The sequence below is a fragment of the Silene latifolia genome, chromosome Y (genome assembly GCF_048544455.1).
Source record: "Silene latifolia isolate original U9 population chromosome Y, ASM4854445v1, whole genome shotgun sequence".
NCBI classification, from domain to species: Eukaryota; Viridiplantae; Streptophyta; class Magnoliopsida; order Caryophyllales; family Caryophyllaceae; genus Silene; species Silene latifolia.
The window spans coordinates 398178546-398194482 of record NC_133538.1 but is presented as its reverse complement, the minus strand read 5'-3'; positions in this window follow the sequence as shown (position 1 = coordinate 398194482).

Genomic DNA, 15937 nt, shown 5'->3' with positions numbered 1-15937 from the left:
AATCATTCCCCATGTTGGTTTCCCCTAATCACCCATTAACCCTAGCTAATAGACTACTCACTCATTATCATGTTGATCATGCTAGCAAGGTTGTCAATCATACCAACAAAATGAAACATGATGAGTAAATGAAAGTAATTAACAATAATTAAAAGGGATTAAGAGAATTATACCTACTAATGATTCCAATAATAAAGCAAAGATAAAAGAAGTACTTGAATGCTTGATTAAGAGGTTGTCAATCTCCCAATAATAACCCAAATAATCTTCAATTACCCAAAATAAAGGATGAACAAAAGAGAGATTAAGGAAATAAAACTTGTATTAGGACTTGATTAATTGTTGATTACAAAACTAAAGAGAGATTTGATTGGTATTAACTACTCTAATTGTTGATAAGAAGAACATCCTCCTCTAATTAGACTAATGGGGTATTTATAGTGGAAATTAGGGAGGATGGATTAGGGTTAACTAAGGGCTAAACTAGTAATTACACTTTTTAGATTGAGCAGGGAGGAGCCGGTATTTTCCGAAGGAAGGGCTTCTTTCTTCGTAGCTTGGAGAAGAGGAAATCGCGCTGTAGAGGAATCCAAGGCGGATTAAGGTCGGGACGGGCGGATTCGCGATGGAATCCGAGCGGATTCAAGAGAATCCGGGCGGATTGTGGAGGTGGGATCCGAGCGTCTTGGTGGAAAGCCGCACGGATTACGCGGTGGAGGACGGCGGATTGGGGACAATCCGCACGGATTGTGCCTCAAAGCAAGGCTTCTTCTTCTTTTCTTCCCTTTTCTTCATAAATTCCTTGGGGATTTCCTTGGGGACTCAAGGATCCTTTCTCAACATTGCTCATCTACTATCATATGTACAAAGGCCTTCTAATCTTGTCTCTCCTTGATGCTTGGTCATTGAAATCGATCAATTTAGTCTTGTTTTGCCATGAAAATGCAAGATTCTTACTCCTTTCCTACCAAGGGATCAAAATCTCAAAGAATATGCAAAACAAAGAACTAAAGATAAGAAATGACCCAAATATGCACTAAAAAGCATGGGAACAAGGCTAATTCGGGGGCTAAATATGCGCTAATTATGGTCACATCAAATATCCCCAAACCGAACCTTTGCTCATCCCGAGTAAAGAGGTGACAAAGACTAGGACCATTATTTAAACTAACCTAATAACATAGCCGATATGAGACAATTAGCGGGTCTCACTCCGCCCCTTCAACTCACAACAAGACAACCATGAGGTAGGATGCCTTCTTGCAAGGCAAGGTGGGTCTTGCCAAAATGGCGACACATCCAAACATTAAGCACACAAAATCACATAATGGATGCATCTACAAAAGGAATAGCCACTTCCTCATCAAGTGGCGGAGGCACTAAAGAGGAACAAATTTAAGAGCATGTAATCCTTCACAAATACTAGTTCAACAAATTACTAAGGCTAAGAGGATGGCACTAAATCACCTCCAAATGGTGTTAAACTAGACTACTTTCGTCCTCAATTTCCAAATGCTTTCGTCAAGAGCGATCGGATGGTGGTGGAATGATGATCCCTATGATGCTAGTAGCATATGACATGACAAGTCTCGAATTCTCTACAAAGGTAAAGGTCATTGATGCGTGTCTAAAATATGATGTTTCACACTGTATTCTACACGCATTTCAGAGCTCAATTGTGCTATATATGCCCATATTTCTCTATTTTCCTCTACTTTCGTGCTTTTGTACTTTATTGCAGAAATGTGAAGAATTCGACGGGAAATCAAGCCAAATCCGCCCCCGAGTAATCTGCATTGCAAATGACGTAAAGGAATTGCTTAAGGAACGAGCTTGGTGCGCAATCCAAGGCCCGAAGGACAAGTCCACGAGTTAAAAGAAGTCAAGTAGCAGCTTAGCCAGTCGACCGACCAACCTAGTCAGTCGATCGACCAAGGCTCGGTTTCCAGAAGCTACTGTTGCTGAGGAGCAGTCGATCGACCAGCATCTTTAGTCGATCGACCAGATTTCGATTCAGGCATTTGAGATTTAGAAAGCCCGTGAAGTTTAGGTTTTAGAAAGAAGTTGTTGCGTTGATTGCTATATAACGTAACACCAGCATCTAGTTTTGATATCGAAGAATATATCAGAGAATACATTAAGTTTCACATCACAATAATTTAGCTTATTTCCGAGTTAGGGTTTTGGGTTATCAACTTTAGCATTGGAAATTCTGCCATTGTTCTTAATCTTTCCTCTTAAATCTCGGTATTTCTTCTGCCCTAGTATTGAGTTTATTGTTTTGCTTTTATTGTCAGTATAGGTTTGATAGTTAAGTGCCCCAAAGCCAATTATCGTTTTATCATCGTTGTTATTTATTTTAAAGCATGAATTCAGTAGTTGTTATTAGTTTCATTGTTGTCTTCATCTTTAGCATGAATAGCTAAATCTTTAGTGCTAGGATGTAGGCGATTCATGGCATAGGCGGCACTAGATTAGACACGGCCTGAACCCGCGTGTCAGTCGATCGACTGACCTTGTTGGTCGATCGACTGACCTTGTAAGGTTATCCCTCATTTTAATTGTCTTTAATCTTGTATTTAACAAATCGAATGCATGCGACCAGTTAGATACCTATTTTGTGACCGACCCATTAGACCGAAAGGTAGGGTAGGTTATTTGACCGTCAATTAATTCGACTAAACTGTGCTAAGATCGAAAGATAGGTATAGTTTAGACCATTAGTCACTTTTCAGAACGAAAGTTAGTATTAGTGACATTAGGGACCTATAGCGAGATCGAGAGATGCTATTTGTTAGGAGTGGACCGAGAGGACCTCTTATTTCCCGCCTTACCTGTGTTTAATTCAGACCGACTTAGTTTGCTGCCGCCGAAGCTATAATGACCCGATCATCCTAGTACCTTTCTTTTATCTGTTTAAATCATATCTTTAGTTTATTTTCCTCTTATTGTTATTAGTTATAGACCAATTCAAATCAACCCCCATAATAGTTACCTCTGATGATCATAAAACAACTAGAATTTACAACCGCCTCCTTGTGGTTCGACCTGTTACCACTAGCCTAGGTTAGTCTTAATAGGAAATTATAAATTTTATCTTTGGTACTCACAATGACGGGTATCAAATTTTGGCGCCGTTCTTGGGGAGGCAATAGTCCTAATTTTAGTTGTCTTTATTTTCAGTCTTTCTCAGTTTAAGGGACTTTTGTTCCTTAAACTTTTCTTATATTCTTGTTGTAGTTTCATCTTATGCGGAGGTCACATGGTGGAGAACTAGTACCGTTGAACCCTGAGATAGAGAAATCTTTGCGCGGGTTGAGACGAGCACGAAGGATATTGTCGACAGAGGAAGAGCTGAGTACTCTGTCAAGCTATCTCGAGCACGATCTGTTTGAGGAAGACCAACAGTCTTCACCCACCTCTTCACCAAACAGTTATTTTCCCGAAATTTCAGTCATGGCCGAGGAAGCAAGTATAGCTAGTTTTTCTGAGCCGACAGCCGTGAACTTATACAAGGGGTTCGACCACGGGAGATGCCGGAAAATTCGAACCAAAGCCCGCCTACATCACTATGGTTGAGAGAAATCGTTCGGGGAGCTGCAAACGAAGATGCGCCAAGCACATGGAGACCTTCATAGACTCTCGCCGCTCCATTCCCCACCAAATGGCGTGACCCAGGACCGGATCAAGGAGACAATGTTCATCTTCTCCTTCGCGATCTTCGCAAGGGAATGGTATAGAGATCGGGACCGAGCCGCTCAGGAGATCACCGATTGGAATACATTGGCATTGGCGTTCTACAAGAAGTACTTCTACGCTTCAAGAACGATCGCTATTAGAGCCCAAATCACGGGTTTTAAGCAAGGGCCAGATGAAAATTTCCATGAGGCATGGGTCCGATTCAAGAAGTTGGTGCGAACCATACCGCACCATGGGTTTGCTAAGTGGAGTTTGTGCAATCATTTCTACAATGGGTTGTACGATGATCAGAGGGTCATTTTGGATGTCGCCCCAATGGAAGATTCGCTGAAAATTTGGGAGCAACCAAGGGGTGGAAGATCATTGACGATCTAGCTACCCACAAGGCCGAGTATGGGAATTCGAGAGGGAACCAGAGAAGAGCTGCTGAGTCCTCTTCTATTGCTGCGCTTGAGGCTCTCACCGCAAGATTTGACAAGTATGAGCTAGGGGAGTTTCTAAAGGTGGGATATACCAAGTTAATGCCGTGTCAGACGGTCCCTTCGTCTGTGAAAGGTGTGGAGTTGAGGGCCATGTCTTGAAAAATTGCCCTAGCCCCTTTGAATCTTGTCGCCTTTCAACACTATAGGCGAGAACAACACCTACTACGAGCCACCGCATCCGAACTTGAGTTGGAGGAGCCAGAATGTCCAAAACCCAACTCAACCTCCGCCACAAAGAAGCGGCCATATGTACCTCCACATCAAAAGCAAAAGCAATATCAAAAGCCTCCTTATGTGCGCGGCAAAGAAGAACAAACGCAAAATTCTGAATTTTCCGAATCAAGAATTTGTTCTTTGAAGGAGTCCCAGGAAAGAGAGGCGGGATGAAGTTACTAGAGAGCCAAATAGCTCGGTTGGCTAGCAAAAGTAACACTCGAGCTCCCGGACACCTACCCACTCAACCCGAACAAAAGGAGACCCTACATGCCATCACCTTGAGGAGCGGGTCCACCCTTGATGGTCCTGCCATGGTCGAGAAAGCTGTTGAGAAGAATGAGGCAGATCCGAGTTCAAACAAAGTTGTAACGAATAAATCAAAAAAACAGCCGTCTGCCAGGTGTTTCAGTCGATCGACTGAAGTACCTAGTCGATCGACTGAAACACGGGTTACAGGAGCTTCGAATCAGGCAACCCAACCTTGATCGATCGGCGAGGAGGGAGGTCGATCGACCAATATCACTGCTGATGTTGAAGAGTATCGTCCTTTAATGCCAACTAATCTACGAGATCACTTGTTTCGGGGTACTACAGTCCCGAAGATTTTAGCAGGCACCGAGTGTCGATGGGTCGATCCGCTCAAGTTCGATCCAATGACGGTCAATGGGTCTCATTTGAGACGGTCTGAGGAGGGATCTAGCTTCAACAAAGAGAAGGTGACGGACTTTCAGCCTAAGTCCAAGGATACCGGCACACGCGATTTAGAAGAGAGGGCTAAGGTTCTCCTTACAGCCCCATATCCGGAGAGACTCGTGCCGACCAAAGAACAGGTATCTTTCAATAAGTTTGAGAAAGTTATCCGTAGTTTGAATGTGCAAGTCCCCTTCCTTGAGTTAGTTAACCAAGTACCCGCATACACTAAATTTATGAAACAACTGTTGTCAAAAAAGCGGTCACTTGAAACAGTGCACACTGTCGCACTCACCAAGGAGTCTTGTTCTTATCTGTCTCACACTGCGCCCCTTAAGTTAGAGGACCCGGGCAGCTTTTCTGTCCCTTGCAAAATAGGTACCTTGTCAATTGAGAAGGCATTGGGTGACTTAGGGGCCAGTATAAGTGTCATGCCCTTGAGTTTAGCTAAGAAACTCAAGTTGACCCGGTTTGCTATCACAGAGATGACAGATTCGGATGGTCGACCGATCCGATCGAGCCAATAGGAGTCCTAGAGGACATACCCGTCCGGATAGGGAAGTTTTTCTTCCCTGTTGACTTTGTTGTCCTTGATATGCCCGAGGATGACCATATTCCCATCATTTTGGGTAGGCCATTTTCGCACACCTTTGGTGCGATTATTGACGTCGGTTTAGGAACCTTGACCTTCAAGGTTGGGAAACACTCTATCATTTTTGCCCAACCTGCTAAAAAGAAGGACGCCATGTGGCCAGTTACTTGTAATACGGTCTCTGAAAAGAGATCGTACTTTGTGCTTCCCGAATCGCTTTGTCCCTATTACTCTCTTCAGATTAACCCCTCCGCCCCAGATTGGGAGCAAAAGGAGGAAGAATTTGTTATTTTAGATAATACAGGAGCTGGTTTGGGGAAGGAAGAGCCGTTGGATACTCCAGCTGTGACAAAGCCTATCATTCAAATAGGAGGTCTTGGATGCCTAAGCTATGGGACTGATGAGGAAGTGGAAGATGAGCCAGCCAAGGTGAGATGGGCTGATTTGGATTCCGATGATTCCGAGGGAGTCCTTGATTGGGGAGATGACGAAGCTTATCAGCTGAGTTCTCCGACTGTCAAAGCTAAGAAGGGTGCAACTGATAATATGAGCACCATTGAGGCTACCTCTAGTAGCGAGAAGCCGACGAAGTGGGCCATACCGTGGTCCTTCTTGATCAACTATTAGTTGATCACGTTAGATTATAAACTTCATTTTATTGCTTTCGAACTATTTTCTATTGCTTTTTGTGCTTGCGAAAACTTCGCTTTTACTCTTTTTGCTTAGAATTTTTAAGTACTTTAGACCTCGTTCTGGGTTTTGCGCAATTTTTGGCACGTACTATTGTGTATTTGCAGGTATTTAGAGCTTATTAGCTCAAATCATTGAGCAATTACGAAGAAATAAGACACTGCGCAGAGTGTTTTGATCGATCGTGGCACCATTGGTCGATCGATCAATTGCGGGTTTACAGAGCTCTTGTTCTCGCCACTGGTCGATCGATGCCTCTTTAAGTCGATCGACCATCTTCTTTGCTATATTCGTTCACGACCTCTCCCCCCCTTTGTGTTTGGTCGATATGCGGATCTAAGGGAGTTTTCTACTCTACTTTATTTTCCGTCGAATTATCTATTTCTTCTTTTGTCTCATTAGTGCACAATACTTACGCTTCAAAATTGTTTTCTTCGGTCTTATGCGTGGTGCTTTCTGTCTTTCAGGCACTCTTGTTGGTAGCATCTTGCCATCAAAACCTCCTAGCTCACGCTTTGGTTTGGGGAGGTTTCCTTTCTTCGCACTTAAAGTCTTGTGAGTTCCCAAGTCTTTACTTTCTGTCATTGTGTTTTTATTTCCCTTTTCTCGCAAATTCCCATTTCTCTCTGCTTTCATTATATGATTTTGCACAATGGGGGCATTGTGCGATTTGGTTTGGGGAAGGGTTTTGCGTCGCACTTCATTCATTTGTTTGCATTCACGTTTAAATTTCAGTTTGCATCGTTTATTTCGTTTTCATCATATATCAAAAAAATTCAAAAAAAATTGAGAAATTTCAAAAATTTCCATAAAATGCACGTTTATTTTAGCATATAGATCGAGTCGGAACGGTAGTATTTCCAGGATGATTTAGCATTTGCACCTGTTTTGCCTGAGCCTTGCTAGCTTACATGTTATTAGTAGAATCATAAATGCATATCTACGAGTTTTCGTTACATTTCTTGCTTAACTTGAGACTTGACTTTGAAAATTGGCAAGCTACATCATATTTCTGAGTTTTTAGAGCCTATAACTGGTGACATTCATGACCAGTTCATTTAGGAATGTGAGTAGTACTCCTTATGAGACATGTGTCCTTAATTTGCATAATTATGAATTTGATCTACTTAATACCTGTGTGCATTCGGTTTGTGGTTAGTTGACACATGTGGTAGAGGTTTCCTTTTCTCATTTTACCCATAAGCTTCACTATGCCAAAAATATCCTTTTTGTCCTATTTACTACATCCTACACATAGCCTGTCCCTTGTCAAGCTAGTAGTCTGTGTTTTCGGGATTGTTACTCAGTTTTTGGTAGCATATGCTCTGTTGAGACGATAGTTGGGAAATGAAATGAAAGAAAAAGGAAAGAAAGAAAAAAAAAAAGGAAAAAAAAAGAAGATGAAAAAAAAATGATTCGAAAAAGAAAAGAGGTTCTGTACTGTTCAAATGGGTCGATCGACTGCCCAATATAGTCGATCGATCGTGAAAAAAAAAGAAAATCAATTCGCATAATTTAATCCTTATCTTTTGGCGCTTTTTGCTCCCATGTTTCGTTTATATCTTATGGGGAGTTAGATGATTACTGTTAGTTTGGAGATTGTGAGTTTTGTGCTTGCTATAGCACCGTTTCACTTGATTATGAGAAAGAAGTTGGATATTGTCCTTTGGTTCCGTTTTGGTACTAGCTTGATCACCTGTACCTCCACTCTACCATAAAATGTTTTGCCTCTTCTTACCCATACCTCACATATCCCATTTTTACCTCGGCATGTGTCATTGGTCATCTGTTTGGTTGGAATGCATATGTACGGTTGTAGAGGTCGTTTTCATATTTTTTATTGCGGCATGTCCTCATAGGTCGTAGTTAGGTGAGAGTCTTTACAAAATTAATTCTTTCTATCTTACAAATATATCACCTGTGCTTAATTGAGTGATTTGAGCGACCCGCGAGAGTCCAATTTGATAAGTCTCTACAGTCAATGGTTCAGCAGCCTTTTAACGACTTTATAATTCGTTTGGATGATTCACATTACTAATTGATTGTTGGTTGTGCATTAAATTGGTTTGGGCCCTACAGTTTGCATTTCGCTCTGAGATTGAACTCGTTCCATTAGGTCATTAGATCGAGTCTAGTTCTTGCTTGGGGACAAGCAAGGTTTGGTTTGGGGAGATTTGATGCGTGTCTAAAATATGATGTTTCACATGTATTCTACACGCATTTGAGCTCAATTGTGCTATATATGCCCATATTTCTCTATTTTCCTCTACTTTCGTGCTTTTGTACTTTATTGCAGAAATGTGAAGAATTCGACGGGAAATCAAGCCAAATCCGCCCCCGAGTAATCTGCATTGCAAATGACGTAAAGGAATTGCTTAAGGAACGAGCTTGGTGCGCAATCCAAGGCCCGAAAGACAAGTCCACGAGTTAAAAGAAGTCAAGTAGCAGCTTAGCGGATCGACCGACCAACCTAGTCGATCGATCGACCAAGGCTCGGTTTCGAAGCTATCGTTGTTCTTTGAGAGAGATCGATCGATCAAAGCATCTTTAGTCGATCGACGATTTCGATTCAGCACGAGATTTAGAAAGCCCGTGAAGTTTAGGTTTTAGAAAGAAGTTGTTGCGTTGATTGCTATATAACGTAACACCAGCATCTAGTTTTGATATCGAAGAATATATCAGAGAATACATTAAGTTTCACATCACAATAATTTAGCTTATTTCCGAGTTAGGGTTTTGGGTTATCAACTTTAGCATTGGAAATTCTGCCATTGTTCTTAATCTTTCCTCTTAAATCTCGGTATTTCTTCTGCCCTAGTATTGAGTTTATTGTTTTGCTTTTATTGTCAGTATAGGTTTGATAGTTAAGTGCCCCAAAGCCAATTATCGTTTTATCATCGTTGTTATTTATTTTAAAGCATGAATTGGGCTTGTTGTTATTAGTTTCATTGTTGTCTTCATCTTTAGCATGAATAGCTAAATCTTTAGTGCTAGGATGTAGGCGATTCATGGCATAGGCGGCACTAGATTAGACACGGCCTGAACCCGCGTGTCAGTCGATCGACTGACCTTGTTGGTCGATCGACTGACCTTGTAAGGTTATCCCTCGTTTTAATTGTCTTTAATCTTGTATTTAACAAATCGAATGCATGCGACCAGTTAGATACCTATTTTTTGACCGACCCATTAGACCGAAAGGTAGGGTAGGTTATTTGACCGTCAATTAATTCGACTAAACTGTGCTAAGATCGAAAGATAGGTATAGTTTAGACCATTAGTCACTTTTCAGGACGAAAGTTAGTATTAGTGACATTAGGGACCTATAGCGAGATCGAGAGATGCTATTTGTTAGGAGTGGACCGAGAGGACCTCTTATTTCCCGCCTTACCTGTGTTTAATTCAGACCGACTTAGTTTGCTGCCGCCGAAGCTATAATGACCCGATCATCCTAGTACCTTTCTTTTATCTGTTTAAATCATATCTTTAGTTTATTTTCCTCTTATTGTTATTAGTTATAGACCAATTCAAATCAACCCCCATAATAGTTACCTCGGACTGATCATAAAACAACTAGAATTTACAACCGCCTCCTTGTGGTTCGACCCTGTTACCACTAGCCTAGGTTAGTCTTAATAGGAGATTATAAATTTTATCTTTGGTAGTCACAGCGACGGGTATCAGTCATGAATCGTCCCAAGCTGGACCAAGTGGCTTGACAAAAGGCTTTTTGGGAATGAAATGCTCAAATCTTTATTCACAACGGGTGGATATGACTAGTATTCAAAACTGTCCTCATTTCACTTTCACATTTCAAAAATTTAAGATGGGGTTTGTCCCTTCCGGGCTAGTGTCCTTTGCTTTCGCCAATCGCTTATTAGGCAACCGGTTAACCTCTAGACAATAGCTTTTCAGGGTGATAGTCACTCTGTCTCTGGGCGGCCGAATTCACAACCGTGTGGGGGCCCAATTCAATGGATCCCGCACCAAAGCACATCGAAGTGGTACGCCTCCATCAAAACAACTTAAATCTCTCAACATTCAACAATTCATAACATTTGAGGTTTCCTTGGCATTAAATTACTTCCACATGACAAAATTCTTTGAAATGAGCACTTCAAGCTTATTGATAGAAAATATTTTTGGGTTGCCTTACCACAAGGTCAATCAAGGTCACCTAGACAAGTTAACCAAGTCCACATCGCATCACGGGGTTGGATAGGTGACTCACATGCAAACCCTTGACTAGGCCTTGGGTCATGGGTCAAAAGACACTAGTATGACACTATCTAGGTGTTTTACAACCATTCTAGTAGGCAAAGTCTTAAGTTGAACAAGTATTTGTAATGGCTTAGTTGCTCTTGTCAAAGTTCCTAATTAGGCATTTTTCAAAACATTTCTAACATGAAACTACATGCCATGATGCAACTAATATAAACATCCTAATGCAAGTGATTCTATCAACTAATATGACATATAAACTAAATGCAAGTCCTAAATTTACATTGTTATACCGCATCAATCAAAATAAAGCCACATAGTCATTAACATAAAGAGGAAAAAGGAGATTGGAAAGATCATACCATGCGGTCCTCATTATCCTCATGTCTTGGATGTGGCGTAGTCAATCAATGTGAACAAGGATAGAACAAACACAATATATACAAAACAATATATACACAAGACTACAAAGGGAAATAAACATGTTTTTGGGTTTTTCAATTTTCAAATTTTTATGATTTTCGAAATTTTTCAATTTTTTTGGATTTTTTGAATAACAGTTAAATGTTAGAATTCCCATCCCCACACTAATATGGGCATTGTCCTCAATGGCCAAAGTGATGGAAATTATGCAAAGATGAGGCATGATTTCTATACTAAATGCAATCTATACTAAGCTACACTACATGATGCATGGTTTTTGTTATGACGGAGAGGATAATTTAGATTACCTCCCGTTGTGTATGCATTAACTTCCCCAAACCGAGTTAGACACTATTGCTAATGTCGAAGGATGGGTGTAGTTCATGCACACACTATGCAATGCATGAAACTAATTTGTCATTTTGGATTTTGAAAATGGGAACAATAAAATGAGAACACCTCAATGGTACCGAGGTGTGAGTCCTCTATGGTGCTAGGACTACTCCAACAATGATCAAAATTATAATTAAAACAAAGAGAGAAATAGACAAACCATGAGAGGGTAGGAGCCTCCAAGGCTTGCTAATCTTCCATCATATCATCACCATTATCACTTTCCTCATTAGAAGTGGTCTCAATGCCACTTCCCTCTTCATTTGCCTCTTCATCTTGCTCATCATACTTTTCTCCTTCTTCACTTGCTTCCTCATCAATGTTATCATCAACTTCTTCATTACCAACAACCTCATTGTCACCCGAAACGACCCTAGGTGTACCCGGAAATAGGACTTCTCTATCCGCCCAACTAGGTAAAGGACATGATGGGTCAAGTAGTCCTTGCCTAGCTAAGTGTAGGAGGGGTGGATATTGAGCCAAGTAAGCATTTTTCCGGTCCTCAAAGGCTTGCTTGTGCATTGCTTGCATGAGGAGAGTCAAATAATCATTTCTAGCTTCAACTCCTTCCGGCTTGAACTCTTGATACTCAAAGGGGTAGGGTGGTATGACAATGGAAGAGGAGGGCATTTCAAGTTCACCCTTTTGTTGTTGAATAATATGCTCGGCCTCTTTAGAAAGGGGAAGTAGATAATTGGTCCGGTGGACGCTTAGACGACAAATCTTTGAAGGCAAGGTGAACGATCTAGCTTCACTAGTGAGCCATCCATACTTGGTATCAAGAGGGTTATGAGTAACCCACTTGTACTTGTGTATCATAGTATGCAAATCAACAAGATTACCATCCTCCTTTGCTTTATACTTGTTATCCTTATTGAAATTAGGATCAAAGTACTTAGATAGGATAGTGACTAGGCCGCCATTGACAATAACGGTAGTGCCCTTCTTCCCACAATCAATGTTGAGCCATCTATCTACCAAGAGCCTCAAAGAGTTGAAAGGCTTAGTGTGCACTCTTCCAATGTTCAAAGCCGATTCAAGAAGAATAAAATCAAGTTTGGTGAAATGGTTGGTATCTTTCCTTGCAATAATTGTGTTGCCTATGACCTTGTGCCATACTCTTATGCCCGGATGGTGGACTAAAAGAGCACGACTCGCATGAAAGTCCTCAAATTTCCTCCCGGAAATTGCCTCCCAAAGAGGGTCGGGGTCATACTTTCCATAGTTCTTAAAATAACTCGGTTCATCACTAAGACCCAAAATTTCACTCAATTCCCTAAAGGAAATGCGTCTACTAACATTAGCTAGACGAAACTCGAGATTCTCCCTACTCTCAACTTTGGTGACTTTCAAAGAACTCAAAAACTCGAAGGTAAGGGAGGGGTATGTCAATTCTTTTGATTCAAACAATTTCTCTAACCCCATGGCTTTGAAAAAGGCTCTAGTTTGCTCAAGGACACCCAACTTTCCCAAGATGTCCTCACAAATAAATTTGGTGGATTGAATTAATTTCCTAGCAAACTTGGCAAAAGTATCTCTATGGGTTTTGGAAATAAAAGTTACCTCCGGATATTGCAAAAGTTGATCGATTTCCAGAGTAGAAGATGTTGTTGCTCCCATAGAAGGTTGTTGTTGTTGTTGCACTTCCAAGTTTGGTGTTGCTACCACCATAGCCAATGCTTTCTTTGCTTGAAGAGCCTTTTGCCTTTGCGAAAGTGTCTTTGGTGCCTTTGTTGCCTTTGTTGCTCCCTTAGTCCTTGCCATTGATGAACTAACCAAGAAAAGAATGAAAAATCTTCAATTTGTAGTGCACCCAAATCGATTTAAAGGTGAAAGGCTTTGCCTTTAGGAATTCAATAATCGACTCAAAGGTTGAAGATTTTGCTCTTAGTTTTGATTTTTATTGAAAAAGAAGTGATTGATTTGTTGTTAGAATGATGATTTGATTTGATTTTGGTGAATGTTGTTGAGGGATTTTGTTTTTATGATGGAGAGGATGAGGGTTTTGATGTTTTGAAGTAGTGTTATGAATGAATGAATGAATGAATGAATGAATGAAGGTGGGAGGGATTTTATAAAGACCGAAAAATTCGAACTGCAGGGGCAATCCGTGCGAATTCTGCCCAATACGGGCGGATTCTGCACTTTCTGGGTTTGATAAAACTCGCCTAAAGAAGGGCGGATTCAGAAGAAGACGCTCGGATTTGCTTGATACGGGACGGACGGATTTGCCTGAAGACGGACGGATTTGAGTCCAGGAAATTTTCTTTGTTTTCCTCAGCAGAGAAGACGGGCGTCTTCTGTCCAAGACGGACGGATTATCAGAGACGGGCGTATTCCAGTTCAGGACGCCCGGATTCTCTTACAGTCAAAAATCTTTCAAAATTTCAGCTTATAGGGACGTGCGTCTTCATCCCAGTACGCTCGGATTGCATGAAGACGGGCGTCTTCTCCCCAATCCGTTCGGATTCTTCCCCTTGTACCCGGATTCAGTTCCATCCGTGTACAGTGCATGTCCCTTATCAACCTCCTATTCTTCTTCAAATCTTGTTTTCTTCATTGTGGGGGCACTACTAAGGCATGGATAGCCTAGGCAATTGCCATCCCCACACTAAGCGAAAGCACTACACATCAATTTGAGATTGTTAGTCCCTCCCTCACTTCTCTCAAACATGACAAATATCTTGATCAAAGCAAATAAAAATCCAAAGATGACAAAAATGCAATACAAGAATTGAAATGCGAGTTAGGGAGTTAGAAATATTTACAAATGGTGGTTTAGGGAGGACTCCACCAAACTCTCATTCTTGATGAGATGTCAAGGGGGCATGTCCAAGGTGTTGTTGATGTTGCTCAACACCTTGAAAAAGTAATCGAAAGCTTGTTCATTATTATGGTAGAGGTCTTCAATAGACCTTGGCCCTTGTTGTCGGTCTTGATCGATGGCATTACCAATGTAGGGATTAAAAATCCCTTCAAATTCGTCGTCCCAAAGACCACAAACTTCATTAAGTTGATCATTGAAAATCTCTTGATTTGATGGAGACAACTCTCCCAAATTCTTCTCTTGGCCAATGAGGCCATCCTCTTCTTCTTTGGTTGATTTTGACAAGCTTTGCAAGCTCTCCTTGTCACAATTCACTTGCTCTTTGAATGGAGCATCTTCAATTTTTTCCTTCCATTGGAGTTCCGATTTCTTCCTTTCATCCTTTCGGCTATAATGATCAATCATAAAACATGATTCATGCAAATGAGGAGCTCTCATAGTCTTGTCAAGATTAAAGGTTATGCTTTCATCTCCCACTTCTAGAGTGAGCTCACCATGTTTCACATCAATCACCGCACCCGCGGTGTGTAGGAAAAGTCTTCCTAGAATGATTGGAATGTTGGAATCTTCCTCCATATCAACAATGACAAAGTCCACCGGGATGAAAAACTTCCCAATTAAATGCGGGGACATCTTCCCATATCCCTAATGGTGTCTTTGTCGATATATCGGCCATTTGGAGTGTGATGTTGGTGCATTTAAGCTCTCCCATCCCCAACCTTTTACTCACCGAGTACGGCATGACACTCACACTAGCCCCTATATCACATAAGGCTTTGTTGATCGTTGTGTCGCCAAGGGTACACGGTATTGAGAAGCTTCCCGGATCCTTTAGCTTTGGAGGTGAACTCCCTTGAAGTATTGCACTACTCACCTAAGTGAAGGCGATAGTCTCAAGATTCCGGATCGACTTCTTCTTTGTGAGGATATCTTTCATGTACTTCGCATAGGCCGGCACGTGATTGATTAATTCCGTGAAAGGAATTGAGATTTCCTAATTCTTCACAATTTCCATGAACTTTCCAAGTTGATCATCAAATTTGGGCTTGGCTTGACGACTTGGAAAAGGAAGTCTAATCACAATGGGCTCCTTCTCCTTGACCTTGTCTTCATTTTTCTTTGAACTTTCTTCTTTTGATGATTCTCCATCTTTGGAGCTTTGCACAATTTCTTCCTTTTCACTAGCTTTCACAACTTCATCCTCAACTTGCTTCCTTAGTGCTTCATACCTTGTACCACTTCTCAAGTGAATGGCACTAACCGTTTCATGTCTAGGGGGATTACTTTGAGGTGGTAATTGCCCCTTTTGTCTTTGTGAGCTTGAAGATGCTAGTTGAGTCAATTGTGTTTCCAACATCTTGGTGTGAGCTAGGATGTTGTTGATGGTGGTTTCCTTTGCTTGGCTATCTTTTTGCATTTGAGCGAAAAATTCTTGTTGATTCTTTTGCATTTGGAAGACCTCTTTTTGGACATCAAAACCTTGGTCATTTTGGTGATTTTATGGATTTTGATTTTGGTAACCTTGGTTTTGATTGTAGAAGGGTCTTTGATTTTGGTTTCTCATGTATGTTGTTTGAGGGTTTTGAACATTTTGGCTTTTGTATGAGAGATTTGGATGGAATTTGGTGTTTTCATTGTAATAGTTGGAATAAGGGGTACCACTCTTGTATGCTTGGAAAGAATTCACTTGTTTATTTGTTCCTCTAC